Raw genomic sequence first — 8,339 nt, 5'->3', positions numbered from 1 at the left:
GGCTGATAAGCTGGAACGGACTCAAAGGATTTTTGATCATAAATGCGCCACATCATGGTCATTGGAGTGCCACGTCGTGGCGAAGCTGGTTCAACAACTTCTTCACTTTCGAACTTTAACTTCTTTGGTTTTGGATCGGGCTGCTGTGGTTCTTTTTCCAATGCCTCCAGGAACTCAGAGATTGCCTCTTCTTCAATATCAATGGCCATTACGTGAGATTGGGTCTTTACTTCGGGATTCTTCGGGGACAATTGTTCATGAACTAGAGTGGCTAGTTGACCAAATTGTACTTCAAGGTTATAGATGGAGGCTTGCTGATTCTTTATCAAAGTTTGTTGTTCCATAATGGCAGAATCAGTGGCATCGTGTCTCTTTTCCGAAGCTTCCATAAACTTCATCAAAATGGTCTCTAGGTCGGGTTTCTTCTCGGCTGGTGGCTGCTCCTTTTGATAAAAGCCTCGACCTGTCTGCCTATACTTCTCTTCTTTTTGCTTCTTATACTCTTCATATGGCAACCACCCCTTCTTCGGGTTCCTCCAGTCCTCATCATACTTATCCCCACTAGAGTAGCACACTTGAGCTTTCCTGTTCCCAAACTCATCTACATTGCAGTCCTTGGTCAAGTGTGGACCATTACATCTCTCGCAACCCACTCTTATGGCATGTATTGACTGGTCCATTTGTGTGTTCCTTCGATCCATATTATTCAGCATGGCCATTACAACTGCTATTTCTTCAGTTTGGGCCCCTCCACTGCCTTTGATTCCATCTTGCCTAGGGTTGTGGTATTAGCGAGAGTGCTTCGCGAATTCTTCAATCAACTCCTTGACCTCCCTGGGATTTTTCTTTGTTAATGATCCTTGAGAGTCAAGGAGTTGTCTCGTCATAACGTTGACCCCATCATAGAAGATTGAGATCTCTTGTTGCACATTTAGATCATGCTGAGGGCAATTTCTAAGCAAGCCCTTGTACCGCCCCCATGCTTCGTATAATGACTCCCCCGTCTGTTGCTCAAAGTTGGCTATTGCCTTCTTGAGTTTGGCTCTCTTGGATGGCGGGCAAAACTAGTCCAGGAATTGCTCACGCATTTGAGCCCAAGTGGTGATTGTACCCGGTGGAAGTGATTTTAACCACTCCTTAGCAGCTCCTTTGAAAGTGACGGGAAGCATCCTAAGCAAAACTGTGTTTCTGTTGACATTTGGGACATTGAAGTAATCCACAATGTCGTTGACTTCATCTAGATGCTTAAAAGCATCCTCATGATCTTTCCCAAAAAATGGGATATCCTTCAGTGTAGTCAATATGTGTCCCTTCAACTCGAATGTGGTAGTGGCAGGTATTGCGGGTTGGACTAAACCGGGACCCACATCTTATCGAATCCGCTTCTTGTAAGCTCCCATGGACATCTCTTCAATTGCTGCCATCTTGTTCCTTGGCTCGTTCTCGGGTTCGCTCGTGTGTTCTTCAAATTCCGGCTCGGTATCGCTTTCGGACTCGGTTTGGACGGGCATATGATCCAAATGTTCAAGATTGCTCTTGTGCCTCGCGGATGAACTTGACTCTCCTGTCTTCTTTCCTGACTTCCTAGAAAAGGCTGACTTCAATTCTTGTAAGGGCGTCTTTTTCTTGTGAAGTGTAGACTCGGGATCTTCAAATGGTGGCACCAAGTGTGTGTTTGAGCTTCTGGTCATGAACTCCTGCAACTTGCTAAGCTAAAAACGTAAAACTGAACTAAAATAAGAAAAACTAACTACAAACTAAAAATTTAATTTTTTTAACTTTCCACGTCGTGGCCAGTATATGGCCACGTCGTGGACTCTGTGATTAAGAAAACAAAATTTATTTTGCTGAAAATTTAACTTTTTGTGGTTTTTACTCCACAAGAAGGATCGATTAATTTAATGCAAATAAATAAGCTAAAAACTAAGCTGTTCCCCGACAATGGAACCAAAAACTTGATGTGCACAAAAGTACTCACTAATTTTAATATTTATAACCAAACAAACTTAACTAACTATGCACTTATAGGCAGTGTACCTAGTCAGATTACAGTACAGCTTGGCTAAGTTGGGTTTCGATCATAGGGAACGGTGTTACTAGTTAATTTACTTACTATTAAACTAACCTAATTATTAACAAGTTTAAAAGGGGTTTTATCTGGTTTTACAAGATCAGATGAACTTAAATCAAATTCAATAAATAAAAACACGCTCTTGTTTAGTTTGAATCTACTTCTCCCTTATGGCTAGCTAATGATTATGGATTATTAAGTTGGTTTTTAGTTGTATTAGTAATTTAGTTCTAATTTTACCAATAATTAACGAACTCATGTCAAACCATGTATGTTCACACATAACTAATTATGAATGTAAATATGCTATGTAAGATTTGTAATATAAACACAATTATAGTCACAATACACGTTCTCTAACACAGCTAAGCTCTATTTATTCTAATTAGTAACTAAGATTGGTCAATCCTAGCTCTAACAATTCAATGTTCACTAAATCATTAGGTAAACAAGTTCATGCAGTTTAATGGTCACTAAGCTACACAGAACATGCAATCAAGCAATTAGAGAAACAAACAATAACATGCTAGGTTATACAAATCAAACACAAGCAATTTTTACCAACTAAAATTAATCCATAAACATTGAACTATTCATAAGTTTAAAGCTTCATCTAGCTAAAAAAGAGTAGCTAGATTCAGCTGCTCATCATAGCAACTATATCAACACAGCTAAAAATAATGAAAGACATGTTCTTATTTAACTAGAATATAGACCTCTATTCTTTTTGGTGTTTAAAACCCTCTTCCAGAACTCTTCTTTCGCTTTGAATCGCCTCTTGGAATTCTTTCCTTCTGCCAAAAGCCTTTTTTTCGTAATAATCAGGAGAAATTATATAATCTTCAAAAACCCGCGCCACGTCGTGGCCAGCTGTGCCACGTCGTGGGCTTCATCACCATGTCATGAATTAAGTATTTATCGTGTACCTAGTCAGATTACAGTACAGCTTGGCTAAGTTGGGTTTCGATCATAGGGAACGGTGTTACTAGTTAATTTACTTACTATTAAACTAACCTAATTATTAACAAGTTTAAAAGGGGTTTTATCTGGTTTTACAAGATCAGATGAACTTAAATCAAATTCAATAAATAAAAACACGCTCTTGTTTAGTTTGAATCTACTTCTCCCTTATGGCTAGCTAATGATTATGGATTATTAAGTTGGTTTTTAGTTGTATTAGTAATTTAGTTCTAATTTTACCAATAATTAACGAACTCATGTCAAACCATGTATGTTCACACATAACTAATTATGAATGTAAATATGCTATGTAAGATTTGTAATATAAACACAATTATAGTCACAATACACGTTTTCTAACACAGCTAAGCTCTATTTATTCTAATTAGTAACTAAGATTGGTCAATCCTAGCTCTAACAATTCAATGTTCACTAAATCATTAGGTAAACAAGTTCATGCAGTTTAATGGTCACTAAGCTACACAGAACATGCAATCAAGCAATTAGAGAAACAAACAATAACATGCTAGGTTATACAAATCAAACACAAGCAATTTTTACCAACTAAAATTAATCCATAAACATTGAACTATTCATAAGTTTAAAGCTTCATCTAGCTAAAAAAGAGTAGCTAGATTCAGCTGCTCATCATAGCAACTATATCAACACAACTAAAAATAATGAAAGACATGTTCTTATTTAACTAGAATATAGACCTCTATTCTTTTTGGTGTTTAAAACCCTCTTCCAGAACTCTTCTTTCGCTTTGAATCGCCTCTTGGAATTCTTTCCTTCTGCCAAAAGCCTTTTTTTCGTAATAATCAAGAGAAATTATATAATCTTCAAAAACCCGCGCCACGTCGTGGCCAGCTGTGCCACGTCGTGGGCTTCATCACCATGTCATGAATTAAGTATTTATCGTGATTTTATTATTTTCTTGTCTTTCAAGCCTCCCATGTTCCACATATTGTCACTTTTGGTCCCTCTCTTCGAAAATCCTTTATATTGACTGAAAACAACAATTTAAAGTCATAAGTATCATTATTGTAAACATATTATCAATTTATTAATAAAAATGTACTTAAATATTGCCTAAAAATAGGTATAAATATGGCAATATCAGGAAGATTAAGACGAATCGCTTCCTTGAAACAAAGGATATCAGCACGATTTGAAGCTTAACCATTTCATGCCGATTAGGATATCGAAGCTGATACGAAATTGATGGGGAAAAGGAATAATCGTCTGAATATATCTTATTATTCACGTTTTGAGGATAAAATAGTGATGGGCCTTGATAAAGTTGCTTACTTTTTATACTATCGATCTAAGGTATACTTTTGACAATGAAAATCTTCAACTGAAATATGATAGTTGCCACCATTGTCGATATCAAGATTACATAGAGTTTGGAAAATTTTGACCTAGGAGTGGGTCTACCACATACCAACAGAGGAACAATTTGAGAACATAAAAAACTAGTGACTCGGTACTTGCAAGACAAGAATGTCTACAGAGAAAGGAGCTACTTAGAACATAAATAGGAAAGCTATCCTTCAAACCAAAAGGAAGGACAAAAAGAATATTTCCTACTGGCGATGGGCACTTCTCGGGCGGAACCTTAGGTTAGTCAACTGGCGCTCCATTTCAAGCAGGCGACTCTTGTATACTGATTGGCATGCTCGAGGCTCTACGAACTCAACTCGAGTTGCAACTAGCTCTCACTATTGGGCTTCATGGTCTCTCAAAATCCTCCCATGAGAAACCTCGAGACTGCGAATACGGTTTGTTTTGGCATCCATGTCTGCCTTGAGTTCCACAGTTCGGTGAATGGCTGCCACGCTCATTTCGACATTGCGGGCCACTCGGCGGACTATGATTGGAAGGGGTCTATTTATGGAGCCTCCTCCGTCCACATTGTAGAAGCGGCGATCCCCATTATATGGGTGGGGTTGGCCTTGTTCGTGACTCCACCTATCCAGGCTTCCGACCCACATTGGTGTTGGGCCTTCGAGTACAAGCTGAGGGTTGGGATTTGGTATCGGGGTTACTGGAGGTAGGTTCTCGACTTCAGGTTCTGAGTCAGCCTCTTTGGGGAATTGTTCTGCGAAGTCATCATCCACAGGAATTTCGTGATTTTCTTCTGGCTCTGCCTCGAGCCATCCTGCATTTCCTTGGTTGGGAAAATACGGGTCGCCAGGGAGATGGAATCTGGCAATGCTATCTACACGAGATAAAGGGTAAATGGATAGTTATTAGGCATCAAATCTAATAATACTTTCAATGTATTATAGTTTCATGATTGATTCTTGAGGGATGGATTCCTGGGTAAGTTTTCAGTTCGGTCGTTATAGCATCCTAAAATACTCCTATAGTATTTTAACCCTTATGTTTGACTTTAGAACTCCTCTAGTATCTAGGTAAGTTTTAGACTTGCTGTAACACCATAGTCACTCCGAAGCACATGTTGGACATGTCTCGACTGAATATAGTTGATCATGCTATATTGAACCTAGACATGATTACATAATTGCCCAGGTTTAAATGCGATGTGCAACATCCAAATACTTTTGTTTTGTTGTACTTATGTCACTGGTTTGGGTACTTAGGTATACTTGTATACTTGTATTTTCGAAAGTATACTTTTTAGTTTAGAGCACTTAGGCCCCTTAGTATTTATATTTGTATACCATGTCAGGTTCAGTATACTTAGTTCGCTATAAACAAGGGCTATGATACCGATCTGTCACACCCCGAAACCGTGATGGCGGAATCATTCCGGGGTGGAGGACGTCATGCGTAGTATCAAAAAAATTGTATCATAGCAAGCATAGTAAACAAAACCAGACATTGAATACATACGTAAAAAGGTTTACATTGTTTAATACATAGTTTTTATTCCGATTAAAAGTAAATAGACAAATGCAACTCTAACTCCTCGTCTTCTCTGAACTCCTGGAAGTACCTGTCTAATAATTCCCTGAGAATACAAGCAGTTTTGAAATAATATCAGCATAAAGCTAGTGAGTTCATAAGTGGTAGTTTGTAATGAAAACTTGTCGATGAGCTCGTAAAAGTGTTTTGTATAGTTTCAAGAAAATTCGATATTTTCTTTAGTAAAAATGTAGTGTTCTCAATTCTGTATGAAATCGTGAATGTTTGTTACTGAAAACCGTAGTGGTATGTGAAAATAATACTTCATGTGACTAGCTAATGCTAATCATGATACATAAGTATTTCATACGTGAAACCATGGTATGTTCAGTTCTATTTAGAATGAATACAACTATTGAAGAGTGTCGGGTTGTAAACTAAAGATGATTTATACATAATGTGAGTCATATAACCATACTTGATATGACTAGAGACCTTTCCAACGTTCTTCAGGTGTCGAGTTAAATGACATTTGTCACCCTGGGCATGCCTACCCAACTGTAGCTAGCAGTTCGGGTGTGGGATTGTCAGTCCCAAATAGATCTATTCACAATACTCATGCTCTCCCTCCAGGAGACTCTGGTTATACTATGATAGGATTTATCCCTGTACACCTAAGGGTACAGTAGTGAAGTAGCGCCTCACAGTATTGTACAATCTAGTTTACATGTAGTGTAGTAGCATTCTACCGTAGTGAAAATCCGAATGGATATCGTTCGTAGAGATAATTACAGTTATGAAAAACGTGATAGAGTAATGGTGAAAATTGTAAACTATTCATGTTCTTGGTGCATACGTTTAGTAGCGAAAGTTTCTATACTTGTTATGTTTAGAAAATCCCAAACTATATCGATTATAGCTTGCATGAGTAACATAGTGGATAACAAATCCGGAAAACTATGAAATTTCAGTGAAAAACGACCCTTATGCTCAACACACTACAAAAGGGGTTAAAGTATGAGAATTTCATGAGTTTTGAAAACATTTATGTTTAGGTTGTATTCCCCCCTGAAAACATTAAAAATACAGAAAAATGTAGGGGTATGAACTCACCTCGGGTGATTTGAATGAAGGATCAACACGAAATGTTGGATGTTCAAGTGAAGCCTTGAATACGCTTTAATCCTAATTAACATGTAAAGACACATAACAGAGTCAAATGAAGGTATTTCATCACTAGATGTGATGAAGCACCACTCTAAGAACTTGGGACTACTCGCACTAAGTGTTAGAACCTTATAGGATTGCATGAGGGGAGTGTATGGCCACCTTTAAGGTGTATGCGGCCATTGGGTGTGCGGCCCAAGGGGTGCGCGGCCGTACACTCAAGATGAGAGGTGTTCTTGTGGTGTTTTCAAGGCCTACACTTGCATACATGAAGTGTTCTTGGTCCTAACTTAGTTGTAGTACTAGTTTAGGGTCTTAGAAATGGGTTTGTGGTCCTATGGTGTGTGTGTATGGTCTCACAAATGTGTGTGCTGCTGCACACATGAGTGTGTGGCCTTACACATGAGTGTGCTGCCGCACACACGAGTCTGCTGCCGAACACACAAGTGTGCTGCCGCACACAGGGGTGTGCTGCCGCACTCCTTCAATGAGATGAAGAACATGACGGGACTTTCATTATTCAAGGCCTAGTTCAAGAGGTTCTTCATGCACAACAAGTTAAGGGATGGATTACTCATGTTTTTGAAGCCTTGGGAGGGTTTGCGGTTGAAGAGTCTTGAGAGAAAAGGTGTTGTGTGCTGCCAGGATGTTAAAGGAATGAAAGGAAAGGGGTCTACCCTTTATATAATATGGGTGTGCTGCCTAGAAAGGAGTGTGCTGCCAGGAGGTGTGTGTGCGGCCGCACACCCATGTGTACGACCGTACACTCCCTCTAAGGGTGTGTATTGCCCTGTTTTGACAGTATATGACTTGCTGACTCATTACTAAACTCAATCTGGGTCATACTCAAGCTTAGAATCACTTAAACGAATCCTCAGACAGTGCCAGAAGTCAACGAAACATGTTGAAATTTGATTGAAATGGCTAAGTGTGCAAGACAGAAGTTTCGGGTTGTCACAAGTAGTTATATTTAACTACTCCTGTTTAGTTAGTTAAAGCTTCAAATTATAGATTAGTTCAATTAATTTTTGGATTTAACTTGTTGGTATTGTGCTTGTGTTTGATTGTTAATACCCAACATACTAATATTTGGTTATTTAGTTGCTTGAATTCAAGTTCTGTGTAGCTTAGTTATTATTAAATTACATGAACTTGACACTTAATGATTTAGTGAGTATTGAATTGCTAGACCTAGGATCGACCCAATCTTAGATAAGTGATTGAAGTAATTGAATTTAGCTGTGTTGGAGAACATAAATTATGATCA

General features: G+C 38.5%; 1 non-coding gene across 1 annotated transcript; it reads left to right on the top strand.

Moving 5' to 3' along the window:
- Positions 1–933: 933 nt before the first annotated feature.
- On the top strand, positions 934–1,040 carry LOC111887372 (small nucleolar RNA R71). Its single transcript, XR_002848738.1, has one exon. It is a non-coding gene; the product is annotated as a small nucleolar RNA R71 (small nucleolar RNA).
- The last annotated feature ends 7,299 nt before the right edge of the window (positions 1,041–8,339 follow it).

Source organism: Lactuca sativa, chromosome 4 (genome assembly GCF_002870075.4).
Source record: "Lactuca sativa cultivar Salinas chromosome 4, Lsat_Salinas_v11, whole genome shotgun sequence".
NCBI classification, from domain to species: Eukaryota; Viridiplantae; Streptophyta; class Magnoliopsida; order Asterales; family Asteraceae; genus Lactuca; species Lactuca sativa.
Note: the sequence above shows the minus strand (reverse complement) of the source record. Positions and strands in the feature narration are given on the sequence as shown.